Source organism: Quercus lobata, chromosome 8 (assembly GCF_001633185.2).
Source record: "Quercus lobata isolate SW786 chromosome 8, ValleyOak3.0 Primary Assembly, whole genome shotgun sequence".
Classification (NCBI taxonomy): domain Eukaryota; kingdom Viridiplantae; phylum Streptophyta; class Magnoliopsida; order Fagales; family Fagaceae; genus Quercus; species Quercus lobata.
In genome coordinates, this window is record NC_044911.1 from 8,674,625 (window position 1) to 8,692,686 (window position 18,062).

The following is an 18,062-nucleotide window of genomic DNA, read 5'->3' on the forward strand; positions in this document are numbered from 1 at the left end:
TGACTTGGCCCAACCTTAAAGTCATTTGCCATTGTAGTTGGATAGGTTGGAGGGAAACCTAAATTTAATATATAAACATTAAGTTAGTGTTTTTGTTGACACTGACATACAACTAACATGCCAAAAACTATAGATTTCCTCAAAATAATAATATTCCAAGCAATGAAGATTGTTTAAAGATACAAAACTATAATCTCACCATTGGCTTCTAGCATAACTTTGCTCAATTGGCATATTGCATGCCGTTACGAATATGTGTAAGCCAACAACTTTGTCTAGCCTCATGATTAGGTGGTATTAGTGATAGGTTTGTTGATGTTAAATCAGAATGCACTCTTCATTTAAATTTGCTGGACTTCTCATTAAAACGTATTCACCACCCAAAGTTTGTTGTCTTTGTATTGAGTAATTGGCACGATGTCTTGCCAATCGAATATTTTTGCTTTCATTGTCTTCTATTTGTCTTCTTAGACGAGCATAATATCTCCATTGTTCTCGACAACATTCAATTTCATTAATAGGAGCCATCGCTGTATTTTTCAAGCTCATTTCTACATAAAATTAAATTAAATTTATGGTGGTCGTTGCACACACATACACATTAAGCAATAGATCTTTCCTTGTCACAGATAGACTGTATTAAAACCTTAAAAAATTGAACTAATTTTGAACAAATCACATGTAAGAATTGTAATAATATGTGCAATTGTAATAAAATTTTAGTAATGGGGGAAGCATGTGCTAAGTTTAGTTGAGTAAGAGTTTGTAAAATAGGAGAAATAAGTTACACTTCTTAAAATTATTAAATTATTATTTTAGGTAGAAGTTTTGAGAATATATTTAGATTTAGATTATGAATTGTTAGATCAATGTGACCAAAATATAATTTAGAAAATGTCTAAATTTTATTTTCCAAACTCATTTCTAGATAAAATTAGATTCAATTTTTCATGCTCATTTGACACACTTTAAAACAAAATCATGCCTTTTTGTAAGGCCAAGTCCAAGTTCAAGTTAGCCAATGAAATTTGCTTACCTACTAAAGCTAATACTAATATATTATATTGCTTTTTCATGGTTTTTTTTTTTTTTTTTTTTTTTAATGTAAAATTCTATAGTTACAATCAAATTTAAGATCATGTTAGTCCAGTCCATTTTACAGTCCCAAATAAATAAGCATGCTAGAGTGCAAGGCCAATTGAATCATGTCTTCTTTTGTCTCTCTCTCTTTTTTTTTTTTTTTTTTTTTTTTTTTTTTTTTTTTTTTTGAGAAACAATTGAATCATGTCCCGTTACTCTTTATTAGAAGTAGTTTTTTTTTTTCCAACATCCAATTGGATCGAGTCTACCATCTAAAATATAAAATATGCTTAAATAATAGTATTTCTAAGTTAAAATTGTTAAAGTCCTTATCTATTCCTTTTTATTATTAGTACTGAATTCTGTCTGATATTTGTGGGCATATCTAAACTTTTTTATTTTTTTTTCTAATTTTAGTGAAGTATAGAAAAAGAATTCTTCATTTTGAAGTGATGGATTTATCCAAAATTTTATTTACACCTCTTTCCTCAATTGTTTCTTATATATTTTTAAGAGAAAATTCTGATTTATTTATAGGAGTTATCTACTTATCTTTAGTCCTAACACTTGGCCACTTACTACACATCCATAATAATAGTCAAAAAGAGCTTAAATTTAGGATTTAACAACTACCTTTAAAACCAAGAATCTGCATGTAACCTTTTTTATGGAAATAAAAATGGATGTGGGTTTTTTTTTAAAAGAATGGACATAGCTTTTATTTAATTATGATAGCCCTAAAATGTAGCCACTTAGTACACATCCATAACAAAATAAAGTAAAAATTTTTAATAGTTTTTATTTATTTTTGTTATAATAAAAGGAAAGGCTCACATTTCTATGTGTTAGGGGTTTTTTTTTTTTTTTTTGCCTTTTATTTTTGTTAAAGGCTCCAAGATACCCGCTTCTTTTTCTTTTTCTTTTTCTTTTTTATGGGATCCATGTTTCTTTTTGTTTTGGTGTTTGTCGATGCCTGGCTTCGATCGAAAGCAGAAAAACCACTGCTGCCATGCCTTCATTTGACCACTAGCCGTGGCAACAGCTCCTGCGTGTGCGGGGCCCCGTTGGAGGGCCCCTTTTGATGATGTTGTGCATGTAATTTGCGTGGAGCTTCGGGTGCTCAACAACTCCTGCGTGTGCAGGGCCCCGTTGGAGGGCCCCTTTTGATGATGATGTGCGTGTAATTTGCGTGGAGCTCTCTCTCTCTCTCTCTCTCTCTCTCTCTCTCTCTCTCTCTCTCTCTCTCTCTCTCTCTCGGTGGAGGAAGGTAAGTCTACCTTTGGTATTATGGCAGGAATCTAGGCCAAATTTTAAGGAATTACCAAAGGTGAGTGGAGTCACCATCAATCATTGGGTTTTTCTAAGGTATGATTGGTCACTTGTTTCTAGTTGATTTTATTACCAATACTAGATTAAGAAAAAGGGCATTTTCCCTAATCTAATGTGAATGGAAAAAAAACTTGATTCTTAGTCGGGGAGTTTGGTTACGTGTGGGGAAGGTGTTAGGCACCCCACAACGCATGTCCAATGACAATCCTTTGTTTTTATAAAACCTTAATTTTTGAAAATTGGCAGTAAAAACATGATTTTGGCATTGGCTATCGAGGCTTAGCATGCATGGGGACTTTGAGGTTTGGCTGTTGAATGGGTGTGGTCCCAATCTATGCTTTCCTAAGGCATTCGAGCAAAGTGCCAGATTTCTACAGCAAAAATCTGGCGACGAATCACCTTACTTTCATGGTAGAAATTAGGCATCGCTTGCCTTAGGTGACACAGACTGTGACAATCACACCGAAAGGGGGGCGAGTAGGTATATATATATACATACATTATTCACAACGCAAGCACACAAAGTAGGGAAGTAAATGCCTACATCCCTAGAGCATGGCCTAAAATATAGGTGCAGGAAAGTAAACAGGGGTCACCATACTCTAGAGATGAGGACGAATGGTACACGGCATAATACACCTAATACAAACCATCTAGGGGAGAAATGGAGGAGGAAGGAAAGGGCTTTGAAAGAGTACATAACCAAATGGGAGAGGCTAAACTCCTAAACCTACTGACTACCATCGCTTGGCTTATATCTGCATGCTCGTGCCTGTGCCTCTTTTGCTTGCACCTGGGAGACTGTGCCCTAGCTCCATGTGTCCTCACTCCATGTGTGTACATGCAAAGACAAAGACAAGAGACCAGCAAACAAGCAATGGAAGTCAAAGATGCAAAGTGCGTATGAAAAAGGCATAAAGCAGATAAGCATGATAGACATGGCAAGCATAGAAACAAGGATGCGAGCAAACAAGCAAGAAGGCAAACAAGCAAGATAGCAAGCAAACAAGCAAAAAGGCAAACAAGCAAGAAAGGAAACAAAAGATGGTGTCTAAGAGGGACAAATGTAGGTTTGGATCAAATGTCTATAACTTCATTTTGTTGAAGCACGGACGACATACTAGCAAGCAAGACTTATGCATGGACATGTGAGCAAGCGTGTAAAGATGCATAGAAAGCCAACAGGTGGCACAAACAAGCATGGCAAGCATATCATTGCACGGAGCAGAAAAGGGGAAGTATGCACGAAGCAACCGGCATCACGGTGATGCATCCCAAATGGTCACATCCAAATAAGGCCACATGGGCATCGAATGTAATCACACAACCACAAACCCGCTATTGACATCAAACATGGCAAAGCCTAGAACTAGAGAGGCTAACACAAGCATAAAGCATAGAAGCAAGCGAGCATAGACATGCAAATAAGGATGGACCAAACCCTTTGATGAGGGCCTTGGTACATGGATGATGACAAAGACTATATGGTCTAGATCGGTTCCTAACCATTAGGCCAAAACACAAGAGGAAAGACGATGCGACAAAAGGGCTAAAATAGCACATGACATGACAAACAAAGCCTAAGTCTAGGCACACAAATATGGCATAGAGTGCACAAGCACATGGGAAAAAGCATAAAGCATGTAGAGAACATAGATCCAAGCACACAAGCATGCGAAAACATAGATCTATGCGCAAAGGCATGGAAATATGCATGTAAACATATAGAAATTTAGCACATAGACATGGTAGAGTATGAATCCAAGCACATAAACATGGTAGAACATGAATCCAAGCACATAGACATGAACGGATGCAGATCTAAGCATGAAACATGACAACAAGTGCATAAACACAAATTCGGGCAAAAGCGTAGCCAACAACATTAAATAAACATGTGAACATGTAACCCTAATCATCAACCTAGAACAAAATGAGGCGTAAAACACAGAAAAATATGGCATAAAACCCTAAGCATGTAGATCTAAACATATAAGCATGTGGAAACATAGATCTAAGCATGAAACATGGCATAAGACATAACAACCAAGAGATTTAAGCTAGAAACACAAATAAAACAAGAAACATGCTAAAGAAAGCAATAAATCATGTTAGTCAAGCAAAAGGAAGATTGGGTATAAGAACAATACCTTGTGTTTTTGGTGAAGAGTGAAGAATCAAGAAGCTTGATGTGTTTTTTGGGTGTTTTTTGGTGTTTGGAAGAGAGAAAAATGTGTAGGGAAACCATGCAAAGAGCAGAAATTCAGAAAAATGGGTTCTTTCTCTAGTTTGAAGGGTGCTTGGGGTTATTTATAGGCCTGACACGCATTTCGAGATGGCAGCCCTTAGAGGACTGCCAGCCTTAAAAGGCCTAAAATGGGGTTGATCTTGACAGCCATGGAAAATTCTTGGCTTCCTGTTTCTGAAAAGGTATGGATCTTGGAAATCCAACTATCGGATCAAAAGTTATGGCTCTCGAAAGTTAGCGGTGCATCGATCGATGTGTCATCCTGGTTTTCATGATATCTTGGCCGTTCTAACTCCGATTTCAACCTATGAATAGTCATTGGAATGAGAATTTGATAATCTTCACAATGGCATTGGTTTCAACCCATTTTGATAGCCGGATCAAAATTAGGGTATTTAGGCCCACCTAGGATTGACTTCAAGTTAAACTTTGTCAAAGTTGTTAAAATTCTCCGAGAAGCTCAAGTTTGATGTAAAACTATGAAAAATGTTGTTTTGTGAGGGTTTCGACCTTGTTTGACCTTCCGTCCAACTTAGGGTCGACTAGGGGCATTTTGGTCATTTTAGCTGGAAAAAGGCACTTCAGGTGCTCTGATGCTTGAATAGGTTATGCCATGTTGTTCTGGATGTTGTTGCGGTGCTATGGAAAGAAAATGATATTTTTGGATTTTTTGGGGTCTGGCATCCAAATCGAGGGTGAACAAAATACGGTATCAATAGTGTTGTTGCTTTTTTCTAGGTGTGCTATTTGTTGGTGTAGGAGCAGGAGATAAGTACATATGGCTATGCAGAAATCTTGAGGAATAATTTAACTAGTAGTGTCAAATTGAAAGACTTCTCTATGTACTTGAAGTGGACTGAGATTGGGGACCTACAGATAAATCTTCTTCAGGTTGGTGTCATCTTGGTCACTGTCAGATCAAACATATTGTTGTTAGGAAATTGATGAGTGAAATATGCTGCTATATTATCTCTAGCAAGTATTTAGAACCCTAACACAAAGTTTTATGGTTGAGTTGATTTTAACACTAAACTAATCAATCTAGTCTAAGTGTGACTTAGCAAATTTCCAAACTAACTACACTGCACAAACACGGCAATGTAGAAAGGTAAAGGAAATATAAAGGAAATTAAACACACCACACATAGCACCACAAAGTGTTATGGAAGAGGAAAACCCAAGCACGAGGCATAGAAACCTTTCCCCTAACCGCCTATCAGAAAACTCTACTAGAATGTATAGTTGCAATACATAGATGACTATAAACCTTCCAAGCCTATATCTCCTTGTGTACTTGAGCCCTCCAAATTTCACTTAGCAACCAACTTCACGAGTCTTTTTCACCTAGCTTCCTAGAGTTACCACCGTTAAGTTGCCAACAGAAAGCCACCAAAGGATTTGGATTTGGATATGGCTTTGCACGTTTCCAATGTCATTCTCTCACTCACAATGTCTGTGTTTGTGGATGAGGAAGGTGTTTACATAATCTCTATCAATGCAATGAAAGAGATGGAAAAGAGAGGTGAGAACTTGGTTTTTCTCATGGAAAAGGGTCTCTCTTTTCATGCAAAGGCTTGGCATCAATTTCTTCCCTCTTATCTCATTTCTAGCTTTTATTCAACCCTTATTTGAAACCTCTTGCCACACCTCATAGCTATTTGTGTGTGTTGGTAAATGAACAGCAAATAGGTTCAATGCAGAATATAGAGATTGTGCAACTCGCGAGTCGCGACCTGGTCGCCCCTTAAGGTCACGAGATGGTCGCGAGGTGCACAATTGCAATCTCAGCCAAAACCCTACCACTTGGATTTCGCAGGCAAACTAGGTCATGAGACGGTCACCTCTAGGCCACGAAATCTCTATCTAATGTTGCTTCTAATCTTCAAGGAAAGGCTCAAAGTACTCTACCCCAAGTAACATGTAAATGCAAGAAAAAGAACATTAACAATAAAAACATTACAAATAACTTTGTCACTAAATTAATCCAACACTAAAAACATGACTTCTCAAAGAGAAATAGAAAGCCAAAAAGTGAACAAAATTTTCTTTACAATTTTATTATTATTATTTAACCTGAGATAAAAATCCCACTGTACAAGGGTCAGGTGCAACAGTACCTGGAAAAGCACATGCTCTCTCGGAAAATTGAAGACGCCGTTAATGCCGCCGTTAGGGCCAAAACTCCCGTCATCTTAATCGTAATCCTCTCTCTCTCTCTCTCTCTCGCTCTCTCTCTGTGTGTTTCTTTCGCGTCTGTTTGGTTCCCGAGAAAATGCAAGAAAAAAACAAATAATATGAATTCTTTTAAGCTTAATTTAGTTGAGATCTTCAATTCTGGTCAAAGTTTTATAGTGAATGATTCTATTATGTAGTTTATGTGATTTTACATTGTGGTTGTGAATCAGCAGTCTCATCATATGAGGAAATCGGTTCCTTCGGTGATCACGAAGATTAAAGCGAGGCAGATCCTCGATAGCAGAGGAATTCCTACCGTTGAAGTCGATTTGTTCAACAACAAAGGCATGTTCCAAGCCTCTGTTCCAAGCGGCGATACTATTGGAATGTAAGCTTTATTATTCTTTTCAATTATCTTGTTTGGTTGCTCACAAAATTTTGATTAATTTGAAACGCTATGTAAAAATTGAATTTGTGGTTTTGTGTATTGCGTGCTTTCAATGTGATTGCAGGTGCATTGGGATTTCAACTCAATGAATGGTCAAGGAGAGTTCAAATTTCACTATTTGTGGGATTGAAAGCTAGAACGTGTGTGAGTTCAAATTACAAGTGCTTGGTAAGTTCATTTGCCTTTTAATTTGTGTGATGTCTCTTTGCCATATTCACATGAAGTGGGTTTTGATGTTGTGATTGCATTTATGTGGGTATTAGCTTGTTTTAGTTTTCATTTCTTGAATGTGCGTTGTAGCTGTCAATATATTTAAACATAATCAACAACTCTAGCATAGGTAGTTCTATAAATGGTCTTACCAATACCAAAGCCAAAGAATTTGGATAAGAAAAGAAGAACAAGGAGAAAAGCCTTAACAGTTTACGTTGGTATAATTATATGACTTGTCCCAACTTCCAAGTTCAAAAATTTTGAGCTGGAGAGTACTCCAATATAAAGTTTGTGCTTTGAATGTAATTGCAACATTCTAAATTGGTTGGTTAGTCATCCATTTATGACTGAGCTTTTTGCAGCCTTGCCGAACAACTAGAATCAATCAGTGAATCAATGGATGAGCGTGGCCTTCCTGCTCTGACATTGTTTTTGGAGTGCAAAAAGGTGGATCTTCATTTTTAGATCTTCTTAATTTCCATCTGTTGAGGTCATGTATTTTTATAGCCAGAAACTGAGATGTGAATCTGAACATACAAGGTGTTGCTACCTACATCTTGATTGTAAACTCAATAGCTAATGCAGCCAAGGATAAGAGTCAAGTTGCTATATGTAGAACGATTTTCAGTTTTGTCAACTTAGAAATCTTCATGTGTAGCACCAACATGTGAAGTGCAATTGAAGCACAACTTATATTGTTTTGAACATCTAGTCATAATTATTCTAGGTATAAATATGATTTTAATTTGGATTTTTAGATCTTTTTATGCATTCATGCTTGCTCTGTTACTTAGTTTCTGAGAAATATCTCCAGAAATATTCTAGCAGGGGAGACAAGACCAAGGGGAAGATAATCTTTCTGCTTATATATGTAACTATAGTAGTCTAATTTACTATTCTACAAAGTCATCAGTTTTAAACCACCAAAAAAAAAAAAAAAAAAAAAAAAAAGAGTAAAAGGAAGAAATCATGAGCAATGGTCATCAAAGCAAGCACAAAGTTGTGCTTTCCACTTTTTCTACTTAATAGTACTTGTCTGATCTCCCCCACCCCCTCCCAAAAACAACACGTACCTTTATTTTTGAGCTGATTTTATATCAATATATCCATTTTGTTAAGGGTTAATTAGTTATAGTTTTTTGGCATCTGATCTTAAGTGGCAAATTTTTTTTTTTTTTTTCAGAATTTGGATGCTGTTGAATCAAGTAGTTCTTCAGAAAACATTGCCATTGATCTGTTATTTATTTATTATTTAATTTGAAATTTAAATACAGTTAAAATATATTTGGTCAGAATATGAGACATATAAACACAGATACATGTGCATCAAGTGTTTAAGCTGGCAAAGGAATGCCATGACTGGAGTAGTAATTAAAACCCATGTACTATATCACTATAAATTGTCACAAAAAATTTATCATCTTATCTTTGTTAATCAATACTTCCTGGATTAAAAGCCTTGCTGACACTCATTGATTTGAATAGATTCCTCAATGTGCTTGAAACTGTGGGATGGGCTCATTGGCTGGCAAAGAGTGTGGAAGCTAGGAATATAAACTCTTGGAATGATCCTCTTGGTGCACTTGTTGTTGGCATTCATCAGTTAGGGTTATCTGGTTGGAAGCCAGAGGAATCTGCTGCCATTGAAAATGAACTTCTTGCCTGGAGAGAGAGAGATCTCTCTAAAAGGGAAGGTGCCATCATCTTCTTTTTGCTTTAGTTCTCTATTGTATGATTTTTTTTTTTTTTTTTTGAGAATCAATAAACGAAGCTTTATATTAAAGAAGGCTAAATAGATCAGCCTGTAAAACAGATGAAATATCTGGTGGTACATCTTCCATCCAGACGTTAGATTGAGATAGGTTCTTAGCTCGCCTTGCTAAAGAATGAGCTAGACCGTTACATTGCCTCCTTACATGATTAAAGTTACTCGATGATAAATAAGAGGCTATGGCCTGAATATCCTTCACTAAGTGACCAAAACTAGCTAAAGAGTAGGAATCTTCCCTTAGTGCTTTAATGAGTATCTGAGAATCACTTTCCAGCACAATATTTCTGAAGCCCGTTTCCACTGCTAACTCCATGCCTCGTCGAGCAGCCAACACTTCCACTTCTATCACCGTTGAGGGCAGCGGAATGCGTTCCGATAGAGAAACCATTACCTGCCCATGCTCGTTCCTGATAACCACACCCAAACCAGCTGTATTTTCTGCAGTAAAAAGAGCTCCATCCACGTTCACCTTGTACTGACCAGGACCTGGAGGTTGCCATCTTTCTGTTTGAGTTCCCCCTGTCGCTCCTCTTGCCGTATTGTGTTGTGAAAATTCACTCACCCTTTCCCGGGCTCACTGCAATAATTGGTCCAAATTTTCTGCCTTTTTACCCAGTCTAAGGTTGTTTCTCCGGTTCCATAATGCCCAGAGCACCATGGCAAACAGCGCTGGTTCTCTATTTTCTGCAAAGACTGTCCCTATAAGGTCAACGAAAGACACGGTTCTTCTCAATTCTTCGTGGTACCATAACGGCATTTTTTTCCAAAGTTCCTCAAGCTTCGGGCAACTGTAGAGAGCATGCTTCACGTCTTCAGTGTGCTCTCTGCAAGCTTCACATCCTGCATCTTGAATGATCTTTCGCCGAACCAGATTGTCCTTAGAAGGCAAGGAGTTTTTGGTTGCCCGCCAGACCAAATTCTTCACTTTGCTTGGCACAGGTAGCTTCCAAATGGCTTGCCATAGAGGACTTAATCCTGACGTATCCGATTGTCCAGGTTGTGCATTCTGGAATTCCTTTTGCAAAAATTGATACCCGGATTTCACGGAATATTCTCCATTAGGATTATAGGGCCATGTGAGTACATCAGGCTGATTAGTGCGACACAAGGGGATTGTTCTTATGATCTCCACTTCAAAACTGGGCAACGTGTTCTCCAACACCTCTGTTTTCCATTGCCTCTGCTCCCCATCTATCAAGAAACTCACTTTTGACTCCCCTAGTGTCTCAGGCCGAGGTGATAATACCCTGGGAGAGTGTTTCCTCGGCAACCATCTATCTGCCCATATGTCTACAGAATGTCCATCTCCTATCCGCCAAATTGCTCCTTTTTTTATGACTTCTCTGCCTCTTATTAAGCTCCGCCATGCATATGAAGCTGAACTCGAGGTGGCTGCCTCCATGATTGTACATGAAGGAAAGAATTTCGACTTAAACACCCTATAGAACAAGGATGTTTTATCATGCAAGAGCCGCCACGTTTGTTTCGCCAATAATGCATCATTGAACATTGATAAATCCTTAAACCCCATTCCACCTTGGGATTTAGGTTTACAAAGCTCTTCCCATTTAATCCAATGGACCTTTCGGCCTTCTCCCCTTTGACCCCAATAGAACTTTTTGATGAGGGCCTCAATTTCATGACATAAACCGATTGGCAATTTGAAGCATGACATCGTGTAGGTAGGAAGTGCCTGAGCAACCGCCTTGATTAAAACCTCCCTTCCCGCTTGTGAGAGCAACTTCCCTTCCCATCCTTGCAACTTTTTCCACACCCTTTGCTTTATGTTGTCAAAACTCTCCCTTTTCTTCCTTCCTATAAAAGATGGCAACCCCAAGTACTTCTCATATTGTTGGACCACCGGAACTCCTAAAGCTTGCTTTATAGATTCTTGCCTAGCTGAGGATGTGGACTTGCTGAAGAAGAGAGTGGTCTTTTCTCTGTTTATCTGCTGCCCTGAAGCACTCTCATATGTATTTAAAATCTCCAACAACTTTTGACAATCATTATCTTGTGCCCTGCAAAAAATAAGACTATCATCTGCAAAAAGGAGATGGGTTAGTTTAGGACCATTACGAGAAATAGAGACTCCTTTAATTTCTCCCATTTCTTCGGCTTTTTTCAACAACCCATGAAAGCCCTCAGTGCATAGAAGAAAAAGATATGGGGAAAAAGGGTCTCCCTGACGAAGCCCCCTAGTTGGAACAATGTTTCCTTGTGGCTCCCCATTTATCAAGATCGAATAAGTGGCTGTGGATATGCATCCCATCATAAGCTTCACCCAAGCCTCACAAAACCCCATTTTTTTCATCAGATTCTCCATGTACAACCATTCAACCCTATCATAGGCTTTACTCATGTCCAATTTGAGTGCCATAAAGCCTGTACTTCCTGTGCTATGATTTCTCATATAATGCAAAGTTTCAAAGGCAACCATGATATTATCAGAAATCAGTCGGTCAGTCATAAAAGCGCTTTGATGCTCAGACACAATAGTAGGCAGCACCTTTTTCAACCTATTTGCTAGAACCTTAGAGTATACCCTATAAAGGACATTACTAAGGGAAATAGGTCGATATTGTGAAATGTATTCCGGGTTTTTTACTTTAGGAATTAAAGTAATAAAAGAATGACCAAGTGAGGGTGGAAAAGTACCCGTATTCAAATACATAAGTATAGCATCTGTAACATCATTACCAACCAAAGACCAATAATTTTGATAAAAAATTGGAGCCATACCGTCAGGACCAGGTGACTTTAGTGGTGCCATTTGTTTGATGGCCACCTCTACCTCTTGTGCTGTGAATTCCCCCATCAATTCTGAGTTCATCTCCTCTGTAACTACATGTGGGATTTGCTCCAAAATTGTCTCAAAGCTGGTCGGATTTGAGGAGGTAAATAAGTCTTGATAAAATTCCACCACCGTGTCCACCAAACTACTCCGATCAGTGCACCATCTGCCCTCTCTATTATATAGACCTCTGATGTAGTTTCTCCGTCGCCTTACCGATGCTTTACTATGAAAATACCGGGTATTCCTGTCACCATCTCTGAGCCACTGTATTTTAGACCGTTGGGACCACATTTGAGCCTCACGGTCCAAAAGTACATTAACTTCATGTTCAAGCCTTCTCACCCGTGCCACATCTCCTCCTCTGCTTGCTGCCAATTCAGCTTTGGATAATAATTTTTTCTTTTCCCTTCGTTCACGCCTTACACTCCCAAAACTTGTCTTACTCCACTTCAAAAGTGCTTCACCACAATTCTGAATTTTTTTGATCACCCTATTACCAACATTAACTTCAAAATCCTTCTTCCACACCGCTTCAATGGTTGCGCCACATCCTTGCTCGGCCATCCACATCTGCTCAAACCTGAAAGGTTTTTGCTGATTACACTCCATGCCTTCAGGCCGAATTAGTAAGGCTTTATGATCTGAGGCCGTTGTGTCTAAATGGTACACTTTTGTATCTGGGAACATTGAGAACCAATCATTGGTCGCCACGGCCCGGTCCAACCTCTCCCAGACTGTATAGTTCTCAAAATGTTTGTGCCAAGTGAAAGTAGGTCCGACAAAACCCAAGTCCATAAAACTGCATTCATCCAGAACATCTCTAAACCCTTGCATCTGTCTATGTGGTCGTGCTCTACCCCCAATTTTTTCTGATTGCTTAGTTATTTCATTGAAGTCACCCGCACACAACCACGGCGCCTTGCTTCTTACTTTCAAACTTCTCAACCTCCCCCATGCTTCATGCCTCTTTTGAGTATCCGGTTCCCCATAAAAACCTGTAAAACGCCATTCCCCATCCTTATTCTTGTTTACTATACAATCAATGTGATACTCCGAATAGGTCTCCACAGTTAAATCAAACTCCTCTTTCCAAAAGATCACCAAACAACCCATTTTATTTCTTCTAGGAGCCACAAATTTATTCTTCATCTTCAAACGTTCTTTCACCCACATTAGCCTAGCTTCATCCGTCCATGTTTCGGCTAAAAACACAACGGAGGGATCTTTTGCCCACACCATCTCTGCAAGCTGATTTTCTGTTCGTTGGTTCCCAAGCCCCCGACAATTCCAACATAAAATACTCATTGGTTCTGGCAGGGCTGGGAACCAGCCTCCGCCAATATTAATTTGGTATCCTTACCCCCCTGAGAAACCTTTCTTTTCTTAAGTAACTCAGATTGGTCATCACTACTCTCCCCCCTCCTTTTTTCCCCTACGACGTCCTCCATATCAACGTCTACCCCCATCTCCGTTCTGTTTAATCTTTTCCACGTTGCCACCCTTTGTATTTTATGCACTGAGTTTTCGTCCATAGTTGGTCGTGGTGTCCCAATTAATGGACTTGAGAAAATATGTTGTTGTGCACGTGAAGTTTGAGTGTACACGGATTGGTCTTCAGAAAGTGAGTGTGATTCTATGACTTTTATATTTTTGGCAGCAGTATTTATTGTTGGGTCAAACCTATTCAGCTCTTTATCAATCTCATTAATCCTTTCCTCAAATATCTCCTCAGCTGAACGTATCTCCCCCACAGCTGGCATCTTCAAGTTTAAATTCTTTAATATCCCTGAATTATAGGAATTTGACCGTGAATCAAGCAAAGTATCTTCCTGAGAATCCGCTTCCGTGTTCCCCTGCATCCCGTTATCTGTGCTTTCCGTTTCTGATCTAATAACCACCGGTGCCGGCTTCCCTGTACGAACAACTACTACTGGTGGCTTCCCCGCTGGCGGTGGTGGAGAAGAGGAAGGGTCCTTTGCTGGTCGAGTGTAAAAGCCCGGAACCTTAACAACGTTTTTCCTGGATGGAAAAAAAGGTGGCGCACGAATCCATGACCCAAACTGTTGAGAATCCTTTGACTCACTTCCTTCCGGTTCAGCCCATTGATCACAGTCCCTGTCATCGTGCGTAAGGCAGCCACATCGGTAACAAATGTTCGGGAGTCTTTCGTATTTAAAAGACACCCAAAGTTCCTTACCGCTATCCAGAGAAATCACTCTTCCACGGCACAAAGGCTTTGATACATCAATGGTGACTCTAATTCTAACAAAACCATCCCCTTCCGATTTGTTTTCATCCGACATCGCATTCACCTTTCCAATGTCCTCACAGATCTTCTCTGCCACTCGTCTGCTTCTGAAACGGATTGGGAGATCATGTATCTGCACCCAAAAAGTAGCCCACTTGAACTCCATCTCAGCCAGGTCTATCTCCTTATCGTAGGTTTGCATCACCATTAAGTGCTTGTCAAAACTCCAAGGCTCTGCTGCTACGATCTTGTCCACCTCGCTTGCATCGTCGAAGGTAAAAAGAACTACTTGGTCCGCTTCTTTCTGTATCTTGAACCCGTTTTTTGCTCTCCATAAAGGTGTGAAGGTTTTTGCAATAGCATCAATATTAAGAGCACGCTTAGTTAAAAATTTCACAGCCAAAACGTGTTCTATCTCTGCCTGTTCTTCCGTCAAGCGAAGGCTGGAACCTTCGTTTTCTGAAAGTGTAAGGCAACTCCAGGATTTTGTTAGGTCTTCCATGGTTTCCCAGTTGATAAATCCTAAAAAAAAGTATCGTGTTTCCCTGTAACCCACGAAAAAGAACCCACAAAGCCTCACAGGTAAACTTGTTACCCAGAGGTACTACTGCACCTTCCAAGAAGGGACTGCAAATTCTACACCCTAGGAGAAGAGGGAAGACCCACGTTCTCTAGTGGAGAGAAACAGTTAATGGATATTCTAAGAGCATTTCTATTGTATGATTAATAATACAATATTTAGGCTTGCATCAAAATTCATAACCTAGGTCTCTTCACCCCCCCCCCCCCCCCCCAAAAAAAAAAAAAAATAATAAAGGAAGTGAAGATGGCAAGATGATCTGGGCATTAAGGCTTAAAGCTACTCCTGGTAAAGCCAGGAGGCTAACTGAAGAATTTTCTGAACCGCTTCTTCAAATATTCCCTCAAAAAGTCCAGGTAAGAAAGGAAAAAGAAAAGAATTTGCTTTTCTTTTAGGTTGAAAATATCTATGTATCATATTATTAAAGATTCGAAACCTGCATATGGGTCTTCTTGGATGATGACTTTGTAAAATACTATTTTTCTTTGGGTACCTTATTTCATAAACAACATGTGGAATGTAACTGAACAAACTGTATGTTTTGTGCCCCCTGCTAAAAACCTCTACTCTCCACTGCTTAGTGCTTACAAGATGTGTATGGAGGCCACTTTAGTAGACAATGGCTTGCATTACAGATGTGCTCTTGTGATTCATGGAATGCAATCATCTCATTTTGTAGGAGGTTAAACAAGAATGTGAGTTTAAATATTGTTTTAATTATGTATTTCCTCTTGACTATTAAACAAGCCAAGCTTAAGTCTCTCAAAGTATTTTTGACTTTTTTTGTAGGAGTGATCCACAAGAGACACACACTTTGTTCCAAATCAGTTATGAAATAAGGTACCCAAACTTTGTTCCAAATCAGTTACGTTTAGTTTCTATTTATAGCATGTGCACAGTTATTTGTTTTTGTTTATTGCATTTCTTTTAGTTTTAGCTAGTTCTGATATGGTCAGTTTTAATTTTAAGAAATGAGTTTATTCAATTATAAGTGTTTTCTTATTTGAATTTGAATTTGAATTTTGGAAATGTTAATAGAATAAATTACCTCCTTTAAAATGTTAGTAGTTCAGTCCAATCATTCACTTTCACTTACCAAGGTTGCATCTATACATTTGTAAATTGCTAATATGTGACTTTTTTTGTGCTGGTTTTATTTTTTTATTTTTTTTTAGGTAGGTGCATTTTCTTCCTAAAATGAACTACCCTTATTTGGCTTTTTATTCAAGTTTGGCACTTATAACAATGCCTAATGGACGGCACTTTTTGCAAGCATCAAAAGAACTTAGCGATTAATGGGATCTCATGCACATTGAAGAGAACCCGGCTATAGATGTCTGGATGGCAGATGTGAGTCACTATGTTTTTAAAATTTCCAATGAATTGGTCTTGAAGGTTAAAGGTTACAAGAATCTTCTATTTTGAAAGGTAGATGAACAATGTAAATTTAAGAGTGTAAAGGGCTGTATGCAGAGTAGTTGAGTTGTATTGATTTTTACAGTTTGTTTCAAGTTATTAAATTTTGATTAATGTGAAAGAGTGCATCCAATTTTTTTTTTTTTTTTTAACAAGAAAATACTTATTTCAGCGGTTGGGTGCTTGTGGATAAAAGTAATAAGCATACTTTAATCTACATTTATGTGTATATATTTCGACGGTTATTAACCGTTGATAAATGTGTAATACTTTTTTCAACAATTGCATAGGCCGTAGAAAAATGTTCTCGATACGGTTTTTAATAACGATTCTCTACGGTCATTCCAACCGTTGAAAATATTTTTTTCAACGGTTTTTAACACTTTTTTCAACGGTTTCAACCGTTGAAAATAGCCAAGTTTCTTGTAGTGTAAGTATATGTGTGCGAAATTCTCTCCTATATTTGGTGGTCGAGGAGTTTGAGTCAATGAGCTAAAAGATGCAAAGTTCTGGATCTCATAGTCTTGGTTGTTCATTCGGTAATAATCACTTGTGAGCACTTCTGCACCCATGGCCCATTGATGAACTTGACGGTGGAAAGGAGGTTTAAAGTAGGTTCTGGGAAACTTCTATTTTTTTGGCCAAATTATACTTTGAATATCATGTTTATTGTAAGATATATGATATAATATAAATATTTGAGACAACAATCTATTTAGTTCCTCTTGTCTATTGCATTCTCTTAATAGAATAAAGGGACATTACTTTCTTGCGATAAGTCTCATTCAGTGTTAATCTTTGCAGCCAGTAATGTCAACTATCCTTAAAACCGTTTTCTTGCCATATGTGAACTTACACCTAATAAGAGGAGTTCCTCTGCCAATCCTTCATGGTTTTACACTTCGGATGCTGAAATTGTCTGCACAGATTCAACGGTTATAGTTCACAGCGATCTGGTCTCCACAAAACAATACTTATATGCTGTTATGTAAATGAAATACACTTCGATGCTGTGCCTACAAAATTAGAATTGTAAATGTAGTGTTTTCGAGTGTTAAATAAGTTTTGTCATCACTATTGTATAAGAGATGCTTGTACATGAAATTTGTAACATTTGGTGCACTAGGAAGAGGTAATGGCAAGTTCACATCTCAGATAAAAATGCGGAAGGAATAAGAAACTATTTGGTGCAATAGTCTTTTTTTTTTTTTTTTTTTTTTTCTTTCTTCATTTTGGAATAAGAAGCTATGTGAAAACGATTAAAAAATCAAACCGATTTACCTAGTAGGCCTGCGGTTGTGAAGGGCCAGACCCGAATCAACTACAGGCCTGTCACATCAATTTCAATCACTTGCATCTAACTCAGATTCTGACTGAAGTCCAAGTTGATTATTTTTTATCCTAGTAGAGTAAAAAAACGTATCCTCTAAGGAGATCAAGGACCAGCCACTTTGATCACTTTTGTGTGCCATTGTCTTTTGACCGGCCCACTTTTGGAAAACTATTGTGGGAGGCAACCAAATAAACATTAGGGTAAAAGGGGAAATTCATCAAAGACAAGGCCGCTCAGGCTCTATGCATCAAGACTAGCTTAAGATAGTGTGTATCATACTGGTTGGAGGCAGAGTCACAAGCTACACTGGTTATGGCCGGCCTACCTCGTTCCATCAAATTATCCCATTAGGAGGCTGTCTCATTAGCCAAAAGTAGCCTTGTAGAGCAATAATGCTCCCTACCATGTCACACGTGGTGTTAAAGAT

At 38.3% G+C, this 18,062-nt stretch overlaps 1 long non-coding RNA gene across 6 annotated transcripts; it reads left to right on the forward strand.

Moving 5' to 3' along the window:
• Positions 1-6,699: 6,699 nt before the first annotated feature.
• LOC115955136 lies at positions 6,700-17,458 on the forward strand. Of its 6 annotated transcripts, XR_004084041.1 has the most exons (8): positions 6,700-6,855; positions 7,066-7,220; positions 7,345-7,448; positions 7,856-7,940; positions 8,979-9,187; positions 15,468-15,581; positions 15,676-15,726; positions 16,062-16,444. It is a non-coding gene; the product is annotated as an uncharacterized LOC115955136 (long non-coding RNA). The 6 variants fall into 6 exon arrangements; XR_004084043.1 differs by lacking the exon at positions 7,856-7,940 and having other exon boundaries at positions 6,702-6,855; positions 15,655-15,726; XR_004084042.1 differs by lacking the exon at positions 7,856-7,940 and having other exon boundaries at positions 6,703-6,855; positions 7,063-7,220.
• The last annotated feature ends 604 nt before the right edge of the window (positions 17,459-18,062 follow it).